Here is a 22,218-nt window from a genome sequence, read left to right as displayed (position 1 = left end):
TTATATACTGTAACCAGACAAGCCTGCCTGTCAGTAGGAAGAAAACAGGAACGGATCTAGCTGAACACTGTGAGCAGGACGCACTGCACTAAATGTAAATAGTCTAGCTGCCTGACCGTGGTACTAATAGGATCAAAGATAAAACACCTGTAATTTTCTTCAGGTAGCTTTATATACTGTAACCAGACAAGCCTGCCTGTCAGTAGGAAGATAACAGGAACGGATCTAGCTGAACACTGTGAGCAGGACGCACTGCACTAAATGTAAATAGTCTAGAAGATAACAGGAACGGATCTAGCTGAACACTGTGAGCAGGACGCACTGCACTAAATGTAAATAGCAGGAACGGCTCTAGCTGAACACTGTGAGCAGGACGCACTGCACTAAATGTAAATAGCAGGAACGGCTCTAGCTGAACACTGTGAGCAGGACGTACTGCACTAAATGTAAATAGCAGGAACGGATCTAGCTGAACACTGTGAGCAGGACGCACTGCACTAAATGTAAATTGCAGGAACGGATCTAGCTGAACACTGTGAGCAGGACGCACTGCACTAAATGTAAATAGCAGGAACGGATCTAGCTGAACACTGTGAGCAGGACGCACTGCACTAAATGTAAATAGCAGGAACGGCTCTAGCTGAACACTGTGAGCAGGACGCACTGCACTAAATGTAAATAGCAGGAACGGCTCTAGCTGAACACTGTGAGCAGGACGCACTGCACTAAATGTAAATAGCAGGAACGGATCTAGCTGAACACTGTGAGCAGGACGCACTGCACTAAATGTAAATTGCAGGAACGGATCTAGCTGAACACTGTGAGCAGGACGCACTGCACTAAATGTAAATAGCAGGAACGGATCTAGCTGAACACTGTGAGCAGGACGCACTGCACTAAATGTAAATAGCAGGAACGGCTCTAGCTGAACACTGTGAGCAGGACGCACTGCACTAAATGTAAATAGCAGGAACGGCTCTAGCTGAACACTGTGAGCAGGACGCACTGCACTAAATGTAAATAGCAGGAACGGATCTAACTGAACACTGTGAGCAGGACGCACTGCACTAAATGTAAATAGCAGGAACGGATCTAGCTGAACACTGTGAGCAGGACGCACTGCACTAAATGTAAATAGCAGGAACGGATCTAGCTGAACACTGTGAGCAGGACGCACTGCACTAAATGTAAATAGCAGGAACGGCTCTAGCTGAACACTGTGAGCAGGACGCACTGCACTAAATGTAAATAGCAGGAACGGATCTAGCTGAACACTGTGAGCAGGACGCACTGCACTAAATGTAAATAGCAGGAACGGATCTAGCTGAACACTGTGAGCAGGACGCACTGCACTAAATGTAAATAGCAGGAACGGATCTAGCTGAACACTGTGAGCAGGACGCACTGCACTAAATGTAAATAGCAGGAACGGCTCTAGCTGAACACTGTGAGCAGGACGCACTGCACTAAATGTAAATAGCAGGAACGGCTCTAGCTGAACACTGTGAGCAGGACGCACTGCACTAAATGTAAATAGCAGGAACGGCTCTAGCTGAACACTGTGAGCAGGACGCACTGCACTAAATGTAAATAGCAGGAACGGATCTAGCTGAACACTGTGAGCAGGACGCACTGCACTAAATGTAAATAGCAGGAACGGATCTAGCTGAACACTGTGAGCAGGACGCACTGCACTAAATGTAAATAGCAGGAACGGATCTAGCTGAACACTGAGAGCAGGACGCACTGCACTAAATGTTAATTGCAGGAACGGATCTAGCTGAACACTGTGAGCAGGACGCACTGCACTAAATGTAAATAGCAGGAACGGATCTAGCTGAACACTGTGAGCAGGACGCACTGCACTAAATGTAAATAGCAGGAACGGATCTAGCTGAACACTGTGAGCAGGACGCACTGCATTAAATGTAAATAGTCTAGATAGAAGATAACAGGAACGGATCTAGCTAAACTGAATACAGTGTATATATATATATATATGCAACACCTGGGATGCATATATATACACAATACACTGTAAGTGCAGCTAACTGACTGACTGTTCTGCCTAATCTATCTAACTCAAATCAAATGACACTGTCTCTCTCTCTCTCTATCTCTCAGCACACCGGAACACACACTACACAGGGCCGCCGTGCAGGCGGCCTTATATAGTGTGGGGTGTGTACTAAATCCCCTGAGCCATAATTGGCCAAAGCCACCCTGGCTTTGGCCAATTACAGCTCTCTCTACTGACGGCACTGTGATTGGCCAAGCATGCGGGTCATAGTGCATGCTTGGCCAATCATCAGCCAGCAATGCACTGCGATGCCGCAGTGAATTATGGGGCGTGACGCGCCACACGAATTTAGCGCGAACGGCCCATAAAGTTCGGAATTCGGCAAACGGGCGAACAGCCGATGTTCGAGTCGAACATGGGTTCGACTCGAACACGAAGCTCATCCCTAGTAACAGACTACGCCGCCAGGGACTCAGATCCTGCCGTGCCAGACATGTCCCCCTGCTTAAGCCAGTACATGTCCGGGCCCGTCTGAGGTTTGCTAGAGAGCATTTGGATGATCCAGAAGAGGATTGGGAGAATGTCACATGGTCAGATGAAACCAAAGTAGAACTGTTTGCTAGAAACACAACTCGTCGTGTTTGGAGGAGAGAGAATGCTGAGTTGCAACCAAAGAACACCACACCTACTGTGAAGCATGGGGGTGACAACATCATGCTTTGGGGCTGTTTCTCTGCAAAGGGAACAGGACGACTGATCCGTGTAAATGAAAGAATGAATGGGGCCATGTATCGTGAGATTTTGAGTGCAAACCTCCTCCCATCAGCAAGGGCATTGAAGATGAAACGTGGCTGGGTCTTTCAGCATGATAATGATCCCAAACACACCGCCCGAGCAATGAAGGAGTGGCTTCGTAAGAAGCATTTCAAGGTCCTGGAGTGGCCTAGCCAGTCTCCAGATCTTAACCCCATAGAAAACCTTTGGAGGGAGTTAAAAAAACAGCCCAGCAACAGCCCCAAAATATCACTGCTCTAGAGGAGATCTGCATGGAGGAATGGGCCAACATACCAGCAACAGTGTGTGACAACCTTGTGAAGACTTACAGAAAACGTTTGACCTCTGTCATTGCCAACAAAGGATATATAACAAAGTATTGAGATGAACTTTTGATATTGACAAAATACTTATTTTCCACCATAATTTGCAAATAAATTCTTTCAAAAATCAGACAATGTGATTGTCTGGATTTGTTTCCACATTTTGTCTCTCATAGTTGAGGTATACCTATAACAATTGCAGGCCTCTCTCATCTTTTTAAGTGGGAGAACTTGCACAATTGGTAGCTGACTAAATACTTTTTTGCCCCACTGTATGTGGACAGCATGATCATACAGTGAAGAATTGTCCAAAAGTAAGAAGGGCATATGTCTCTTATGCTGAAGCTGTCAGGCGCACTGCTGAGAGTGGACGACCAGTGTCCACACAGGTGCTGTCTGACTCTCCTGAAAGGCAAGAGGAGGAAGATGAGGTGGTGGTGGAAGAGGAAGAAAGTGGGCACCAGGGTGTGGAGGAGAGAGTAAAGGAAAGAGTAGAAGTGCCACCCATCAGTGTGGAGCCATTAACAGCGGAGAGTGGAGCAGAGGTGGAGAGGGCGGTGGAGGAGGCTATGGAGGAGTTGGCAGCAGCCTTACAGTGGGAGCCGGAGGTGCAGGAAGACCAAGAGGAGGAGGTGGAAAAGATGGAGACACTGGGTGCCAAGACCAGGGTGGACGTTTTGGAGAGCCCTAAGAAGAGAAGGTCTAAGAAATTAAAAATAGAGACAGCTGGAATTGAAACAAGTAACCCCTTTTGAGCTCCTGGGGGATGTTGGAGTGGAGGTAGAATCACCAGCACTAAGTCCGTGGACTCTAGAAATTTTTCAGCTGGCCATATTGTAGCTTAACCTCCCTGGCGGTATGATTATTTCAGATTTTAGGTGCTGAAAGCGGTACAATTATTTTGCACAGAAATTTGGCGTTTTATATTGTGGGCCTGTAATTCTTAGGAATAACTCACTTAAATCTGTCCAAACAAGAGTCTAGTAGACATCCCGGGTATGATAAAGTTTGAAAAACGAAATAAAAAATTATAATATAATAAATAACTATAAATAATTATAACAAATAATAATATAATAATAATAAAAATTATTCAATATTGTAATCAAATCAAAAACACTGAAATTTGCTCAGTTGCAGAATTGTCACTTTCGTTACTTTTAGTGTTTGATGACGGATTTTCCCACAAATCACTATCACTCAATTCTGCAAGTGATTCTAATTTATTATCGCTGTTTTCTATCTGCTCTAAAGCCACTTTTGATGTAAAGGGACAGTTTTGGTTGCTATGGACAATCTCCAGTATCCAGGCAGAAAGAACAGTATTTATAATATAAAACTGCATGCAGGACACTGGACAGACCACTAGGGACAAAGGGGATGTGTAATTATTTGATACAGTACTGTAATCTGTAAGATTACAGTATACTGTATCTATACTGTGTGTTTCACTTTTTGAATTTGCCGCCGAACTCCGTCCCCGTGCGTCGCAACGGTCGCAGGGAACGGAGCTCAGCACTGTGAATCGAGCGAGACACGGTGGCTCGCCGATCACAGCGGAGAGACATCGCAGGATCCAGGGGACTAAACTCTTCCTGGATCCTGCGATGCGATCCCGAGTCTGGCTCGGGGATACCGCTTTTGGTATTGAAAATCCACCCTGAGCCAGACTCGGGAATACTGCCAGGGGGGCTAGGCAGGAGTTTTTGGATGATGAAAGCATTATGGCCCTGAGGAATGTATGTCAGTTTTCTGGCTTAAGTGATAGGTCTGGGGGTGAATGATGCACATCTTCATGTGATTTCATGGATTTTGGGGGGACCCCGCGCCAATTTTGGCGTGGAGTTTCCCTTAAAAATCTATACCAGATGCTGTTTTCTCTCTTAATTCTGTCATAGGGTTCCCCTTAACCACTTCAATACAGGGCATGTTCACCCCTACCTGCCCAGACCAATTTTTATCTTTCAGTGTTCTCACACTTTCAATGACAATTACTCAGTCGTGCAATACTGTACCCAAGCAAAATTTGTATAATTTTTTTTCACACAAATAGAGCTTTCTTTTGGTGGTATTTAATCACCACTGGGTTTTTTTTCTTTTTTGTGATATAAGTAAAAAAAAGCAAAGATTAAAAAAAAAAAAAAACACTTTTATTTATTTTCTGTTATAAAATTTTACAAATAAGTAATTTTTGTTCATAAATTTGGGCCAAAATTTATGCTGCTACATATCTTGGGTAAAAATAATCCAAATTAGTGGATATTATTTAGTCTGTGTGAAAGTTATAGAGTCTACAAGCTATGGTGCAAATCCTAAAAACTTGATCACACCTGATATACTGACAGCCTCATTTCTTGAGGCCCTGATATGTCAGGACAGTAACAATAACCCCCCCCCCCAAATGACTCCTTTTTGGAAAGTTGACAGTCCAAGGTATTTAGTAAGAGGCATAGTGAGTTTTTTGAGGTTGTAATTTTTTCCCACAATTCTTGGGAATATTAAGAAATTTTTTTTTTTTTTTTTACACAAAATTTCAAAATTGTCAGAATAACAAGTTATTTCTCACACACAGCATATGCATACTCCCAATTAAACCCCAAAATACATTCTGCTACTCCTGAGTATGACGATACCACATGTGAGACTTTTTCACAACATAGCCTCATAGCCCAACATGCAGGGAGGCGTTCTAGGAGCATGAATTACACATCAAATTGCATTCCTACCTATCACATTTTTGAAGGTCCTGGAGCACCAGGACAATGGAATTACCTACAAAATGACCCCATTTTAGAAAGAAAACACCCCAACATATATTCTATGAGGCATGGGCTGCAGATAGGTACTATGATGGGCTGCAGTAGGGAGGGAATGTTTCTGCTGGTGTCATTTTACAATGCGCCGGTGGGGAAGTGGTTAAAATTCATACCAGACCCAAAGGGTCCCCAACCACCATTTTTTCCCCCAATTTTTCTTAAATGTACATTCTTTTTTGTACAATAATTTTTTTTTTAATTTAGCTCTCAAGGGGAAGCCTTAACAACCTATTGACTGTGCACTCGGCGGGCGAACATCCCACTAAGTGCCCAGAAAGTTCGGGTGTTAGGCGAATACCTGAATGGGTGATATTCAGGCCAAACTTATGCTCAACCCAAACCTTTCGCCCAATCAAGTGGTGTCTGTACACTGTAACCCCTCACAGTTACTCTTGTTGGGCGCAGGAACGGGTTCTGCTATTAAAAATTAGTAAAATAATTGAAATTACATTCCCCTGTCAAACAGGTGCAGAAAAATTTGGACCTTGGGTGTTGGTGGTGCCTGAACACTGTAACCCCTCACAGTTACACTTGTTGGGTACAGGAATGGGCTCTGCTGTTAAAAAATTGAAAACTATTGAAATTACCTGCACCTGCAAAACAGATACAGAAAAATTGGGCCTTAGGTGTTGGTGGTGCCCTAAACCAAAAATATTGTTGGAAGCTAGCATAATAAAGATTCAGGAATAGGATAGGCAGTCTTCAAGGGATCCCAGATCCCTAGTAAATTCAAACAGTTACATCAGCATCAGGGGCTTGATAGCTGCTGATCCAGGACTGATCCATTTTTATAAACGTCAGCCTATAAACGGAGTCTGTGGACAGACACACTCTTTGATCCACCACAAACCTTCCAGCAGCACTGAATGTCCATTCAGAAAGCACACTGGATGCAGGACAGGCTAGCAGAGAGAGACACACTGAATCATTTGACAGTCAATATCAGCATTTGTTAACAGAGAACCTGAATTATTAAGCAATAAGCACAGCAGCAGAACAAATAGTGAAGCAAACTATAGTTCAACTTAGCTTTTCATTTCACCTGCTATTCATCTGCTATTGTGTTAGTTTTGAACTTGATACTGATACTAGTGTTGTTAGTGTTGTGATAGCCTCAGAGGCTATCTGTGTTTTAGGGGGGATTTATTATGTATTATAGATTCTATATAGACTCTATATACCCTAATTTGTTACTTGCGTGCAGGTAGTTTTGACAACTCTGGCATGTTTGTTGTCTTTGTTCTATTTCTTGTGATCTATTTTTCATTTGATTTTACATTGTTACCTGCTTGCAGGTCTGATCACTATCACCAGTCCATTTTCTGTTAGAACAGTACATTGCTGTATATTTAGTTCTAATGGAAAAGTGAGGGCAGGTAGAGGTCGCGGTCGTGGTGGACGCCTTGCTAAAAAAAAGTGGCAAGGTCTCTGCTACTAGTTCTTCCTTAAGTATTGCTGACACTTCTGCCGCCACAAACATGTTGTCCACAACTGTGAGTGTCACCACCACTGCCACCAGCAAAGATAGTTCCACCACCACCAGTTCTACTAGTTTTCCTGCCAGACCACCAACATCTGCTGCCACTTCCACTGCCAGTGCAGCCTCTACTTCTACAGGTGTCATGGCTTCTTATTTCTATGGCATAGGTCAGAAAACAATATTAAACAAGTGGAGTTGCCTTTACACTCACCACCACCAATGCCACTGCCAGTGCCACTGCCCAGCCACTGCCCAGCCCAAAAAGGAAGCAATTGAGAGAGACAGCGGCAGAGACAGAGAAAGATTTTTTTCCTTGCCCCAAGAGAACAGTTAGAGGTAGACGGCTCTATGCAATAAGTTTCAGCAATAACTGGTTTTGGTGGTGAAGATGGTTTTGAATGTTATGCTTTTTTGCTGGTGGTGGTGGCGGTGCTGCTGCTGCCCCTATAGAAGGGCCAGGAACCTCCTTTGGGTAGAACTGCCTGGAGCCACCGTCAGATGCTGCCAGTGTGAACCAGAACTGTTAGGAGTGCAGCTCTAATGGGAAGGAAGTTTAATGCTTGAATTTTGACACAACGCAATTCCACTGGCTGTTGGGGTAGACCATTCGACATGAACAGAAACAAACAAGTATCGTATCATTCCATATTATCAAAAATATGTAGTTCGACATGAAAAAGCAGCTAAAAACATACGATTGCTGGGAGCGGACATTTACGGTCAAATGCTCCACCCATAGGCTATGGAAGAATTCTAATGTTTGACCACTACTAATAATAATTCATAATTATAATTATTACTAGTCAAACAACATTAGAGTTGTACTATAGCTTGTGGGCTGAGCATTCGACCGGAAATGTATGATCGTGGCATCATACTGTTTAGCTGCTTCCACAAATCTTCTTAGAACATCTGACAGATACCATATGCCTTCAATTGACAGATTCAACCTTAATTAATTTGGATTTTCGTACAAATGCATTTTTAATGAAACAAAATAAATAAAAACAAATTTCGGGAGTAACTAAATAAATGTATTTTTCGGACGAAACAGAAATTCCGAAACAAAATATTTCAGTGTGCACATGTCTAGCTGCCGATGGTTGCTTAAACCTAACAGCCCTGGGCGCTGAGAACTAAAGAATTGTTTAAAGGCATCGGTCAGCTGGCCACCTTGTCCACCGCTCTTCCTCTGACCAAACAAAGCCTCAGAAACACGTTGTCCAGGAAATGGTAACCTCCCAGGGTCTGGAAAGGCATTACACAATTTTTCTTCAAGGCGTCCTGAAGATGTTTCATCCTCTGCTCCCTCTGTGAAGTCAGGATGAGCTCTGCAACTTTACCCTTGAAACGTGGATCAAGAAGGGTTGCCAGCCAGTAATGATCCCTCTCGTTGACACCAGGCTTTGCAAAATCAGGGAGGCCATGCAGCATAAGTTTAAAGAGGCATGAAATTCTGTGTCCTCTGGGTCACTAAGAATGACATTGTCAGGAACTACCTCCTCCCAGCCACTTACAACTCCTTGGGTTTCTGGGGACTGAAATCCATCCCTTGAAGACTGCTGTATGTTATCCTTCACATCCATGCCGACACAATCCTCCTCCTCCTCTTCCTTCTGTGTGTTTGGTGGCCCTTCAGGTGTCAGGGAAGTTTCCATCCGCTGATTACACTGTTTGCAACTATCTGTTTGGCTCACTCCCTGGTCGATCAGGATTATATATTGTTTGGGGAGGTGCAGCCTTTGATCAAAATCTGTACTGAGCTGACCCTACCCTGTATTCCAGAGGGCCATAATTATTTCACTCCTCCTTTTTGAAGGTGATCCCACCGATTTTTGTGAGCACTACTTAGCCTGTTTCTGACAGGTGATTGCTGAGTGCATTGTGTCTGCTCAGTCTTTTGTTAGACAGGGAGATTTACAGTTTGTACAATCTATACTTTCGGCATGGTCTGACATGGTGCAATCAGCCCCAGCCAAACAAACCACCTCTGCCATCAGACACCAGCCTACGCAAATGTATGTTTCCCCATCTCCCATGTCAACCTCAGTTGCAGCCCAGTATATGCTGCTCCCAACCAAATACTCATATCTGGTCTCTGCTCCCTGTACCTATCCTGAATTCAACCCACCTGCCTCTTCTCAGCTGCCTACAAACCCACAAGAACTTCCCCCAGCTACTGTTACCTCTTCTCTGCCATATCCCAATCCTCCTTTCCAGTCTGCTGCACCCCTTACCTACAGTCCTGCAGTCACTTACAGAGCTTCAGTGGCTAAGTTTAAGAAAAAAACTAAAGTTTTTCCCACCAAAATGATCCTGCCATTAACCCAACCTGCCTCCACACCCACCAATCTGTCCCAGCTTTAAGTTCCGGTGCCAGTATCCCAGCCTGAAGTGCCAGAGTTCCAGCCCGAGGTGCCAGAGTTCCAGCCAGAGGTGCCAGTGTTCCAGCCCGAAGAGCTAGAGCCAGCGTTCCAGCTTGAAGAGCCAGAGCCAGCGTTCCAGCTTGAAGAGCCAGAGCCAGCGTTCCAGCCTGAAAAGCCAGAGCCAGCGTTCCAGTCTGAAGAGCCAGAGCCAGTGTTCCAGCCTGAAGAACAAGAGCCAGCGTTCCAGCCTGATGTCCCGGTGCCCGCCTTACAGTCTGATGTCTCAGTGCCCGCCTTCCAGTCTGATGTCTCGGTGCCTGCTTTCCAGTCTGATGATTCGGTGCCTGCTTTCCAGTCTGATGTCTCGGTGCCTGCCTACCAGTCTGATGTTCTCGTGCCCGCCTTCCAGTCTGATGTCTCGGTGCCTGCCTTCCAGTTTGATGTTCCCGTGCCCATGTTCCAGCCTGAAGCTCCAGTACCGGTGTTCCAGTTTGAAGTTCTGGTGCCTGTGTCCCAACTTGAAGTTCCGGTGCCTGTGTCCCTGCTTGAAGATCCAGTGTCTCAGCCTGTAGGTCCGGTGTCCCAGCCTGAAGTCCCATTGTCCCAGTCTGAAGATCCGGTGTTCCAGCCTGAAGATCCAGTGTCCCAGCCTCAGCCTGAAGTTTCAGTGGCCATGTCCCAGCCTGTCATGCCAGTGCCTGTCACCTAGTTTTCTGAGCCAGTGCCCATTACCCAGCCCACTGGGCCAGGGCCCGTTACTCAGCTTGCTGAGCCAGTGCCCGTTACCCAGCCAGCCATTATGGTGCTCGCTGCTCGGCCTGATATCCCACTGCCTGCTGTCCAGCTCGATGACCCGGAGCCTGCTGTCCAGCTCAGTGACCCAGAGCCTGCTGCCCAGCTCGATGACCCGGAGCCTGACACCCAGCTCGATTACTCGAAGCCTGCCACCCAGCTCGATGACCCGGAGCCTGCCGCCCAGCTCGATGTCCAGCCCGATGACCCAGAGCCTGCTGCCCAGCCTGATGACCCAGGGCCTGTTGCCCAGCTCAATGACCCGAAGCCTGCTGCCCAGCTCGATGACCCGGAGCCTGCTGCCCAGCTTGATGGCCCGGAGCCTGCTGCCCAGCTCGATGACCTGGAGCCCTCTGCCCAGCTTGAAGTGCTTGCTGCCCAGCATGATGTGCCCGTGCCTGCTGCCCAGCGTGATGTACCTGTGCCTGCTGCCCAGCCTGATTTGTCCCTGTCTGCTGCCCAGCCTGATTTGTCCCTGTCTGCTGCCCAGCCTGATGTGTCCCTGTCTGCTGCCCAGCCTGATGTGCCCCTGTCTGCTGCCCAGCCTGATTTGCCCTGGTCTGCTACCCAACCTGATGTGCCCGTGCCTGCTGCCCAGCTTGATGTGCCTGCTGCTGAGCTTGTTATGTCTACAACTGCTGCCCAGCTTTAGCTGCCCCTCGCCTGGTTTGATACTTTGGACTGTCTTCATACCCAGCTTAGTTTGATTCTGCCCACTGCCCAGCTTGATGCCATGGACATGTCCCAGCAGCAGCTAGTTGGAGCGTCTGGAGGCCGCTCCTTTGAGGGGGGGTACTGTCAGGGGAGGTTCCATCCGCTGATGACACTGCCTGATATTTGGCGTGCAGTACTGTGGTCCACCAGCAGACATCTCCTGGCAGTCTGGAACTGCCAGGGGAGCTTTCCCCTGTTGGTAATATTGTGTAAACTTTGGGCCGCAGTACTGGCGTCCACCAGCGGGTGGTTCCTGGCAGTGTGGGGCTGACATCATCTCTTGCAATCAGGCATCATCTGAGTCTGATTGAGATGAGTATAAATACCCGGCAAGTGCACACACACCTTGCCCTGGTATTGTTCTTGTGCCCTGACCTGCAGCCTGTTTATCTGTTACCCTGATCCTGAACCTGAACCCTGATTCCTGTATCCTGTATCCTGAACCTGTTTGTATCTGTTCCTGTATCACTGGATCCTTGCCCTGCAGCCTGATCCCTTCCATCTTGTTCCCTGTCTGTTTACTCCTGCCCCCCCATCTGCTGATCTCCTGTTTATGACTCTGGCCTGGCTTGACTATGATTCTAGTACTCCCTTTTGCTATATATGCTGGTTGGTTTATTATCACTGTTTGGTTGTTTGTTTTGTTCACTCTGTTTGTATTGGTGGTGTGTTTACATTTATATACATTTACTTTAATAAACGTACTTACTTTCACCTATCTATGACTGGTTCACTCTGTCGCAATCACACAGTTCTGGTCACATCTGGTTTATGACAGCAGGAATGGTATCTGCATAAAGGGGGCCTTGAGAGGAAAGGAAGTACTCCTCTTCCTCCCACTATTCTGCCTCAAGTGCCCTGTCCATGATGCCACAAAGCACGTGGCTGCGTGTGACAAAGACTGGAGGGACAGTGTCACTGATGCATGCATTATCACTGATCACCATCCTTGTGGCCTCTTCATATGGTGACAGGACAGTGCATGCATGTTTTATCAGTAGCCACTGGCATGGCGAAAAGAAGCCAAGCTCCCCTGAGCCTGTCCTGGTGCTATACTCGCACAGGTACTCATTGATGGCCCTCTGCTGCAGTGGCTGCACATGCAGCATTGCCAATGTTGAGTTCCACTTGGTCGGCATGTCACAAATGAGGCAGTTGGTGGGCAGGTTGAATTCCCATTGAATGTCAGCCACCCGAGCACTGGCATTGTATGACCATCGGAAATGGCCACAGACTTTTCTGGCCTGCCTCAGAAGATCTTGTAAGCCTGGGTATCTGTTCAAGAAATGCTGCAAATTCAGGACATGTGCCAAGCATGGAACATGTGTCAAGTGCCCTGTTGGAGGGCAGAGAGAAGGTTGGTGCCATTGTCGCATACAACTATTCCTGGCTCAAGCTGCTGTGATGTCAACCACCTCTGAGCCTGCCCCTGCAGAGCTGACAGAATCTCTGCCCCAGTGTGGCTTTTGTCCCCTAGACAGACTAACTGAAGCACCGCATGGCATCTTTTAGCCTGACTGCTTGTGTAACCCCTTGAAGGCATAGGAAGCACTGCTGGTTCAGAGGACAACTCAGCAGAAGAGGCCATAGAGGAAGAAGAAGAAGAGGGGGTGGAGCAGACAGATGTGGCAGAATCACTACCAGCTTTTTGGAGGCGTGGTAGTGGAACAAGCTTCAGCACTGAACCCTGTCCTGCATCCTTCCCAGCTGTCAGCAGAATTACCCAGTGCACCATGTAGGAAATGTAACGTCCCTGACCATGCCTGCTGGACCATGAGTCAGCAGTAATGTGAACCTTGCTGCTGACTGTCCTGTCCAACGAGGCCAAAACATTGCCTTCCACATGACGGTACAGAGCTGGAATGGCCTTACGTGAAAAGAATGTTTTTTTTTGGAACCACTTTTTTGCCACTGTGGTACAGCACTTTCCGCAAATTCATGAAAGGGGGTAGAGTCTACCAGATGAAAAGGCAGCAGTTGTAGTGCTAGCTAGCAATTTAGATGCTGAAAATGTGGATGGCTGGGACAGTATTTTTTTATTTTTTTTACGGTTCATGACATGGGAATTTATAGATAGGCAACTCCTATCCTCATATTGATTAGTGGTTCCAAATTAATAATAACCACTGCAGTAGGGAACAGACACAAAAGATACACTCTGCATCTTTCCAAATAACTGTTCTGCTTTATTATGATGCAATTAAAGGTTTTTATACGCATGATTACGTAGGTATCACATTAATATTACAATTGAACATTTATGGTAACAAGGGGTGTTACATAGGCAGACTAATTCTAATCAGGCCTCGAAAGAATGCAAACATGTAAAGAAAACATTATTAGTGTCGTGTGCACTGAGAGGGCAGTGTGCAATACATACAAAATAGAATACAATTATATACAGAACTTACAAATGTCCTTTAGTCTCCTCTCTTTTGATCAATATTTTGATCACTTACCATACCTGTTATCACCTTTAACCTGGAACCTCCACACGCTTAGATGGAGGTAGTCCTGGCCAAAGAGGCAAAACTACATTGTGGAGAAACTAATAGATGTGCAGCTTTTTTATTACAAAATGACTTTTCATTGTGAAAAACAAATGATTGATAAGGCATATTTATAGAGCACTGGCTGTACACTCTTGTGGCCAGAATGGCCTTCTAGCTGAATTGTTGGCATGCTGACTTATCAGCATATGTAAGCACAGACAATTCTACATAAAATGGAAGATGTACAAAAGCCAAATATGACTTCAACATGGCTCAACTACTTTTCAAATCATCTATCTATCTATCTATCTATCTATCTATCTATCTATCTATCTATCTATCTATCTATCTATCTATCTATCTATCTATCTATCTATAATCTCCCTTACGATTAAAGTATTTGAATAAATAGTACCCTAGACTGTGATCGCAAGAGGGAAACAAATCAAACACAGAGATTTCTTTAATTTAGTCATTTTTGCAGTGTCTGGTGTGGATCCAGGTGATTTTCCTTCAAGTTTTGCACAACTGTACATGAAATAGATGCTGTATTGAGTCTCCAAACATTTCCTTATATATAAATGTCTCTTGACAATCCACAAGTCACCTGGCTTTAGCTTTAGATCCTTCCAAACTTTTAGGATCTGGAATTGGGGAGAAACACATAAATGAGTTTGTCAAAAACCTTAAAAGATCAGCAACATTCTCTTTGAGATCCAAATGGAGGACTTTAGCTGCTGAGACAAAATATAAGCAAGTGAGTAACACACTTCTAAACCAAATCCCAAAGGGAGAGAGTCCAACATCCCCTTAGGCTTGATAAAATATTAAGAAAACATTTAGGCAAAAGTTTTCAAGTTTCTTACTCTACTTTTTCCGCTACATTGTAGACAGTAGGGGTGTAAAAATAAAACCACAAAACTTCTAGCAAGGACTCTCCTATAAAAATGATTTCCTCTGTTACTCTCTGTAGATTCTGCACTCTGTACTTACAAACTACTTCTGATAACAATTTTTACTGTGGCCTTTGCAGTAGCATTTGCCACTGGACATCCAGAAAACATGTCCATACAGACAAAATGCATACTCGTAAGATCCTGACTTGGGCATCTTGATATATCTTTTTATAATCTCTGGAAGGGAGGTTCAGCTTTTGGTAACACCTTTGGTAACAGGTAAAACAAGAAGTGGTATGTTATAAAAACAACTGTGGAGAACCCTGGCTCTATCCCATGCTCATTTACTAAGGCAGCCATAACTGCTTGTGACTTATGACATGGTCCATGTATCAATCTGGAGGGAAAAGAGTGACTGTCAGACATAAAAGATCACATTTTTCCAAAATCCTGTTTCATAGGAAATTGCCCCCTGTGGACCACTTGTTCTTCTTGTGTTGGGGTCCTTCAAGTCAAATTATTAATCCCAGCTATACTGGGCCAGAACTAGGGTGGAATCTGTGAGTTGCACAGACCCAGCAAGTGTCCGGGGCTGTAATGCAGCATCTTTAGTCACCTGGTCTACTTCCATGTGTGAGTTTTAACCACTTGCCGACCAGCCGCCGCAGTTGTACTGCGGCAGAATGGCACGGCTGGGCGAAACAACGTTATGTAATGTCACTTCATCCTGTGGCCACTAGGGGGCGCTCAAACGTGCCCCCGATTGCCCCCTGAGCTGATCCAAGTGCCCAGCAGTCACGATCACTGCCGTGCTCCAGTGATTGCCACTGACACATGGAGAACCGGGATCTGTGGGGAGTCATTTACTATAGCGCCAAAAAATTATCCTGCAGTGACAAAAAATAGCTCTCAAAAAAGGCCAGAAAGACTTCAACTCTCAGAAATTCAGTGCTAGGGATGAGCCGAACACCCCCCTGTTCGGTTCGCACCAGAACATGTGAACAGGAAAAAAGTTTGAACACGCGAACACCGTTACAGTCTATGGGACACGAACATGAATAATCAAAAGTGCTAATTTTAAAGGCTTATATGCAAGTTATTGTCATAAAAAGTGTTTGGGGACCTGGGTCCTGCTGCAGGGGACAAGGATCAATGCAAAAAAAGCTTTAAAAACGGCTGTTTTTTCGGGAGCAGTGATTTTAATAATGCTTAAAGTGAAACAATAAAAGTGTAATATCCCTTTAAATTTCATACCTGGGGGGTGTCTATAGTATGCCTGTAAAGGGGCGCATGTTTCCCATGTTTAGAACAGTCTGACAGCAAAATGACATTTCAAAGGAAAAAAAGTCATTTAAAACTACTTGCGGCCATTGCATTGCCGGTCTGACAATACACATAGACGTTCATTGATAAAAACGGCATGGGAATTCCCCACAGGGGAACCCCGAACCAAAATTTAAAAAAAAAAATGACGTGGGGGTCCCCCTAAATTCCATACCAGACCCTTCAGGTCTGGTATGAATTTTAAGGGGAACCCTGCACCAAAATGAAAAAAAAAATCGGCGTGGGGTCCCCCCAAAAATCCATACCAGACCCTTATCTGAGTATGCAACCTGGCAGGCCACAGGAAAAGAGGGGGGATGAGAGAGCGGCCCCCCTCCTGAACTGTACCAGGCCACATGCCCTCAACATTGGGAGGGTGCTTTGGGGTAGCCCCCCAAAACACCTTATCTCCATGTTGATGAGGACAAGGGCCTCATCCCCACAACCCTGGCCGGTGGTTGTGGGGGTCTGCGGGCGGGGGGCTTATTGGAATCTGGAAGCCCCCTTTAACAAGGGGACCCCCAGATCCCCCCCCGTGTGAAATGGTAAGGGTACCCCTACCATTTCACTAAAAAAGTGTCAAAAATGTTAAAAATGACAAGAGACCGTTTTTGACAATTCCTTTATTTAAATGCTTCTTCTTTCTTCTATCTTCCTTCATCTTCTTCTTCTGGTTCTTTTGGTTCTTCTGGTTCTTCCTCCAGTGTTCTCGTCCAGCATCTCCTCCGTGGCGTCTTCTTCCCTTCTTCTCCTCGGGCCGCTCCGCATCTATGGCATGGAGGGAGGCTCCCGCTTTTCTCTTCATCTTCTTCTCTTCTTCATCTTCTTTTCTTCTTCTCTTCTTCATCTTCTTCTCTTCTTCATCTTCTTCTCCGGGCCACTCTGCATCCATGACGTGACGCTTCTCCTCTTCTGATGGTTCTTAAATAACGGGGGGGCAGGGCCACCCGGTGACCCCGCCCCCCTCTGACGCACGGTGACTTGACGGGACTTCCCTGTGATGTCACGGGGAATGCCACAGGGAAGTCCCGTCATGTACCGTGCGTCAGAGGGGGCGGGGTCAGTGGGTGGCCCCGCCCCCCATTATTTAAGAAATGTCAGAAGAGGAGAAGTGTCACACAGTGGGAGCCTCCCTCCAGCATGGATGAGGAGCGGCCCGGAGAAGAAGACGAAGAAGAGAAGAAGATGAAGAAGAGAAGAAGATGAAGAGAAGAGAGGGAGCCTCCCTCCATGCCATGGATACGGAGCGGCCCGAGGAGAAGAAGGGAAGAAGATGCCTTGGAGGAGATGCTGGACGAGAACACCGGAGGAAGAACCAGAAGAACCAGAAGAAGAAGAAGATGAAGGAAGATAGAAGAAAGAAGAAGCATTTAAATAAAGGAATTGTCAAAAACTTTCTCTTGGCATTTTTAACATTTTTGACAGTTTTTTAGTGAAATGGTAGGGGTAGTACCCCCTTAGCATTTCACACGGGGGGAGGGCCGGGATCTGGGGGTCCCCTTGTTAAAGGGGGCTTCCAGATTCCGATAAGCCCCCCGCCCACAGACCCCCACAACCACTGGCCAGGGTTGTGGGGATGAGGCCCTTGTCCTCATCAACATGGGGACAAGGTGTTTTGGGGGGCTACCCCAAAGCACCCTCCCAATGTTGAGGGCATGTGGCCTGGTACAAGTCAGAAGGGGGGGCGCTCTCTCGTCCCCCCTCTTTTCCTGCGGCCTGCCAGGTTGCGTGCTCGGATAAGGGTCTGGTATGGATTTTTGGGGGGACCCCACGCCATTTTTAAAAAAATTTTGGCGCGGGGTTCCCCTTAATATCCATACCAGATCTGAAGGGTCTGGTATGGAATTTAGGGGGACCCCCCCACGTCATTTTTTTTTAAAATTTTGAACGGGGTTCCCTTTAATATCCATACCAGACCTGAAGGGCCTGGTATGGAATTTAGGGGGAACCCCCACGTCATTTTTTTTTATTTTGGCCGGGGTTCCCCTTAATATCCATGCCAGACCTGAAGGGCCTGATATGGAATTTAGGGGGACCCCCCACGTCATTTTTTTTAAAAATTTTGGTTCGGGGTTCCCCTGTGGGGAATTCCCATACCGTTTTTATCAATGAACTTCTATGTGTATTGTCGGACCGGCAATGCAATAGCCGCGAGTAGTTTTAAATAACTTTTTTTCCTTTGAAATGTCATTTTGCTGTCAGACATGCGCCCCTTTACAGGCATACTATAGACACCCCCCAGCTACGAAATTTAAAGCAATATTACACTTTTATTGTTTCACTTTAAGCATTATTAAAATCACTGCTCCTGAAAAAATGGGGGTTTTTAAAACTTTTTTTTGCATTGATCCATGTCCCCTGGGGCAGGACCCAGGTCCCCAAACACTTTTTATGACAATAACTTGCATATAAGCCTTTAAAATTAACACTTTTGATTTCTCCCATAGACTTTTAAAGGGTGTTCCGCGGCATTCGAATTTGCCGTGAACACCCCAAATTGTTCGCTGTTCGGCGAACTTGCGAACAGCCGATGTTCGAGTCGAACATGAGTTTGACTCGAACTCGAAGCTCATCCCTACTCAGCGCTAATGCAAATGGAAAGCAGCGCTATTGCCAGCAATAATGCCTGTCAGATCACATATGCTGGAATAGTGGAAGTCAATGGGGCTCGAACCTGCAAAATCCAAAGTTCTCACTGAAGGCTTATATGCAAGTTCTTTGCCATAAAAAGTGTTTGGAGACCCGGGTCCTGCCCCAGGGGACATGTATCAATGCAAAAAAAGTTTTAAAAACGTCAGTTTTTTCGGAAGCAGTGATTTTAATAATGCTTAGAGTGAGACAATAAAAGTGTAATATTCCTTTAAATTTCATACCTGGGGGGTGTCTATAGTATGCCTGTAAAGTGGCGCATATTTCCCGTGTTTAGAACAGTCTGATAGCAAAATGACATTTCAAAGGAAAAAAAAGTCATTTAAAAGTGCTAGCGCTAGTGCCAGCTATTAATGAATTGTCGGTCCTGACAATACACATAAAAGTTCATTGATAAAAATGGCCTCAGATCCCCCACAGTGCATTACCAGGCCCTTTGGGTCTGGTATGAATATTAAGGGGAACCCCCGAACCAAAATAAAAAAAAAAAAATGGCGTGGGGTCCCCCCTCAAACACCATACCAGACCCTGAAGGGTCTGGTATGAATTTCAAGGGAAACCCCGCGCCAAGATAAAAAAAAAGGCATGGGTCCCCCCTTAAAATCCATACCAGACCCTTATCTGAGCACGCAACCTGGCTGGCCGCAGGAAAAGAGGGGGGACGAGAGAGCGCCCCCCCTCCTGAACCATACCAGGCCACATGCCCTCAACATGGGGAGGATGTCCCCATGTTGATGGGGACAAGGGCCTCACCCCCACAACCCTTGCCCGGTGGTTGTTGAGGTCTGTGGGTGGGGGGCTTATCAGAATCTGGAAGCTCCCGGGGGGCGTGGCCAGCCGGGATAGCAGATGGACGCCTAATTCCACAGCTCTGAGCCAGGGGATAGAATCCAACGCCATCGGCTGCCTAAAACGGCTCTAACCTACCCAGCTACGTTCCTCACAGCAAGGGGACAATAAGGATGACATCCAGAAAAAGATTTACAGACCACATACCGCAGAAACTCACCGAATTTGCTTACAAGCCGGCGGGATGGAAGATCCAAGATGGCGCCGGCCAGGCCGCGCCGTCCACAGCATACACGGACCTGCCGGATGATGAGATTGAAGATCCTCCAGATACAGGTACCGTGGACAACCTCCCACATACCCCAGAGAGTGACCCCAACCTAGGCAGCCCTGCAAAGGCAAAAATGAGGATGGACGCGATGCCGCAGCGTCCGCGGTACTCGCAAATTGAGGCCCAGGCTCTTACCCCCTTCTCATTCGACCAGGCCCTACATTCCTCTATGGCCTCCTTCCCCACTTCAGGGCAGCCGGTCATGGACACAACGCTCAAGGATATGCTCATATCCCTGCAGACCTCCCTCATGACAGATCTATCATCCCTCTTCCACAAAATCACCACTGACATCCACACACTGGATGATAGAGTGACAAACGCTGAGAGAGGAATACATGCCTGCACCTCCACAGTGAACGACACCATTGAAGCCTTTGAAACTGTTAGAGAGGAACAGACATGGATGCGTGCCAAGCTGGCCGACTTAGAAGACAGATCTCGCAGGAACAACGTGAAATTGAGGGGGGTCCCCGAGTCCATACTACCCGCAGATCTGTCACGCTACGCAAAAGAACTGATGCACTTAGTTCTCCCTGAGGCCTCCCCGAGAGACGTCATTGTGGATAGAATCCATAGAATTGCTAAACCATCCCATCTAGCTGCCTCTGTCCCCAGAGATGTCCTGATGAGGGTTCACTTCTACCACATTAAAGAAAAACTGCTCATGGGACTCAGGGCTAAGTCGCCACTACCAGCGCCATACATGGGAATCCAGCTATTCCCTGATCTCTCAAAATACACCCTCCAAATGAGACGCCATTTGAACCCGATCACCAAAAGCCTACAGAATCATAAGCTGCAATACAAATGGCGATACCCAGCCACCATTCTCATTGTCCGCAACGGTCAAACCCACGCAATAGGAGAACTTGAAAAAGGCCTAAAGTTACTCCACACCTGGGGCATAAACCCGGAACTGCCTAATACCGCTCAACATGACAGAATCTCATCCTCTCCCCGCAGACAACGTGATCAAAACATCAAATGAAAGTATACAACATCCACTAAGCCGATAACAGCATCAACAGCTCCCCTGTGCTATGGCTATCCTCTTTGTTTGTTTCCTGCTACCCACGGCAGTGACTCTTTGTACCCCCTTACAGAGGTCCACAGGTGCTCAGCACCCCCTCTGATTTGATTTGTATTCTATTTTTTATTTTTCTGTTCTCTCTTACACAAAGTTTTTTCTCTTGCAACGTTATAACAATTACCTAACTTCTAGCAAGCTAAATCACTAGCTCACAACACAGACCTTTTCCACAAGTTTCACCGCTACCCAAAGCATACATGATCCATAACTGGTTATAACTACCTTGATACCTAACGTATTGCTCTATTTGCAGTCTACTAGTCCATCCTAGCCTCGGCCCCTGGCCAGCCAGAAGCAACGCTCTTCGCTCCTCCACACGGAACCCAGCTGCACTGAATCTCGGACTTCCATACCGCATCCTACTCATCACATCGCCTGGAAAAGAAAAAAGAACCAACTCCTCACGAGATCGCCTAACTGTAAGTGTTATTATAAGCTTACACTAAACCCACACTCACAAGATGCCGTTTAATATCCTTTCACTCAACGTTAATGGGCTTAATCATCCAGCCAAACGCCACTCACTATGGAAAACCGTTAAGGACCTCCAGAGTGACATCATCTGCGTCCAAGAAACCCACCTACTAGCTCCCAACACCCCTCTGTGTAAGAATCACCACTTTCCAAACGTATTTCACGCAACCCACTCTACCAAGTCCAGAGGAGTCATGATCGCCATCAAAGATACCATAGACTTCCAACTCCTAGAAATACTTCCAGACCCCGAAGGTCGTTTCATCATCCTAATCTGCACCATTAATAGAGCAACCTACACCATCATCAACCTGTACGCTCCGAACTCTCACCAAATGAGATTCCTACGCAAGCTTATCCGCACATTAAAACCCATCCAAAAAGGCCACACTATTGTGTGTGGGGACTTCAACCTGGTCCCAGATGTGTCCCTAGACTCTACCTCTTCAGCAAAGAGACGCGAATCACCTCTAAAAGCGTTTATGCAATCCCACGAACTGTATGATGTCTGGCGCTGTCACCATGGCGCCGAACGTGACTTTACCTTTTTTTCCCCCAGACATCGCTCCTACTCCAGAATTGATTTGTTTCTGTCTGATAAGTATATTTTACAAAAAATATCTCAATCTGTAATCCACACCACGGCATGGTCGGACCACGCCCCCACCTCAATTACCATCCAAGATCACAACCTCCAACGTAACACGTTTCTATGGAGACTAAACAACTCCATAATTCAAAATGCTAAATACACCCCAGAAATTTCAGAACACATTTCAGAATTTTTCTTGTTGAACAAGGGGTCGGTACCCGACCCTGCCGTGGTGTGGAGCGCTCATAAAGCGTATATGAGGGGAATGCTCATTAAATTGTGCTCTCATCGTAA

This window comes from Aquarana catesbeiana, linkage group LG01 (assembly GCF_042186555.1).
Source record: "Aquarana catesbeiana isolate 2022-GZ linkage group LG01, ASM4218655v1, whole genome shotgun sequence".
In the NCBI taxonomy this organism is placed as follows: Eukaryota; Metazoa; Chordata; class Amphibia; order Anura; family Ranidae; genus Aquarana; species Aquarana catesbeiana.
Note: the sequence above shows the minus strand (reverse complement) of the source record.